The sequence below is a fragment of the Ailuropoda melanoleuca genome, unplaced genomic scaffold, assembly GCF_002007445.2.
Source record: "Ailuropoda melanoleuca isolate Jingjing unplaced genomic scaffold, ASM200744v2 unplaced-scaffold2453, whole genome shotgun sequence".
Classification (NCBI taxonomy): Eukaryota; Metazoa; Chordata; class Mammalia; order Carnivora; family Ursidae; genus Ailuropoda; species Ailuropoda melanoleuca.
Genome location: NW_023194426.1, coordinates 179,988 through 181,688, shown reverse-complemented (window position 1 = coordinate 181,688; position 1,701 = coordinate 179,988). Strand labels below are relative to the sequence as shown.

The window sequence follows — 1,701 nt, the reverse complement described above, 5'->3', positions numbered from 1 at the left end:
ATTTATTTGACAGAGATAGAGACAGCCAGCGAGAGAGGGAACACAAGCAGGGGGAGTGGGAGAGGAAGAAGCAGGCTCATAGCGGAGGAGCCTGATGTGGGGCTCGATTCCATAATGCCAGGATCATGCCCTGAGCTGAAGGCAGACGCTTAACCGCTGTGCCACCCAGGCGCCCCGTTTTGGATGATCTTAAGAATTAAATTGACATAAGACAGATGAACAGGAGAAAATCAAATTTAATTATGTATGTACACGGGATCCATAAGAATATGAGGCCCACAGGCAGGCAGGCAGGCAGGCAGGTAGGCAGGCAGGCAGGCGGCAGGCACAGGCCAGGCGGAGGAGGGCTGACGATCGATGGGCAGGGGCTGGGGCTGGGGCTGGGGCTGAGGCTGGGAGGGGCCGAGCAGGCTCTTGGGGCAGCGAGCGGCAGCCACAGGCGTCTACGGCCATACCACCCTGAACGCGCCCGATCTCGTCTGATCTCGGAAGCTAAGCAGGGTTGGGCCTGGTTAGTACTTGGATGGGAGACCGCCTGGGAATACCGGGTGCTGTAGGCTTTTCTCCTTTCCTTTTTCTTTCCTTCCCATTCAGCCTCCCATCCTCTCCCTCTGCCGCCAGTGGTCCGCCCCCCCAACCATGCCCAACCCGGCTCCATTCAAGACCCACGTGCCCCCACCCAACCACAGGCTATGTGTGGTGGGCCCGACCCGCTCGCCACACGCCACACGCCACAAGCGCAATGCAATGCGGAACCCTGGCCCTCTGCGGATGCCCGGGGCACAGACAGGCGCCCACAGCACAGCCCTTCCGCCTCCATCCCTAGCGAATGCCCACACCCTATCTTGGGGTGCGGCCTGGGGGGTGGTGTTCAGGGCGGTGAGCGCTCAGGGGGCGGTGCGAAGAGAGGCGGAGGCGGAAGGGGAGGCAGAGGTGGAGGCGGAGGCAGCAGAGGGGTGTGGAGGGAAAACAGCCGGTGGGAGAGGAACCGCGGGAGCCCCGGGCAGGCCATGACCCGGCCTCTGCAGGCGTGTGCTCCCAGGGTTCTCGGCCTCCTCCCTGCCTCCGGTTCCTCTCCTCTCCCGAAACCCTAGCTGTTCACTTGGGCCGCCCGCCCACCGCAGCGCTCCAGGCCAACACCAGCCAGCCCCGCCTCCTGCCTAGGCCAACCTACACCTTCTCCCCACCAGTCCTGGGCGGAGCTCCCGCCTGAAGGGCATCGCCCTCCTACCCACAGATCACTGATCACTGTCCCTTTGCCCCTGGGCCCGGGCATCCATGCTCCGTGTGCACAGGACAGAAGGCCAACTGCCCGGGGCCTCAGGCCCCGTTGGCACCCGGCTCCATGCCCCGTCCCAGCAGAATATCGAGGCTCGCTCCCTCATGGAGACCCGGGCGTGCCCCACAGCACGGCAACAAGGGCCACCCGAAAATAAAGGATGGGGCAAAAGAAAGAATCCCTCGCACACCCCCACGCCAGACGGGGTGCTGGGCAGGTGTGGCAGCACATCGGGAACCGCGAACCCTAGGCTGCAAGGCCTCGGGCTCCGAGGGAGGGCTCCTATGGCAGCTCAAGGGCATGGCCTCCTTACCCAAAGCGCGCCCCAGCGCGACCGCCCTCCCGTGGGCTAGCTGCCGCGCCCACACAGCGTCCTGTGTGTCCCTGTGTGTGGGTGTGTGTCACCTGTGTGCACCTGGGTC

General features: G+C 64.2%; 1 non-coding gene across 1 annotated transcript; it reads left to right on the top strand.

Annotated features, from left to right (window-relative positions):
• Positions 1-441: 441 nt before the first annotated feature.
• On the top strand, positions 442-560 carry LOC117798084. Its single transcript, XR_004622817.1, has one exon. It is a non-coding gene; the product is annotated as a 5S ribosomal RNA (ribosomal RNA).
• Positions 561-1,701: the final 1,141 nt, after the last annotated feature.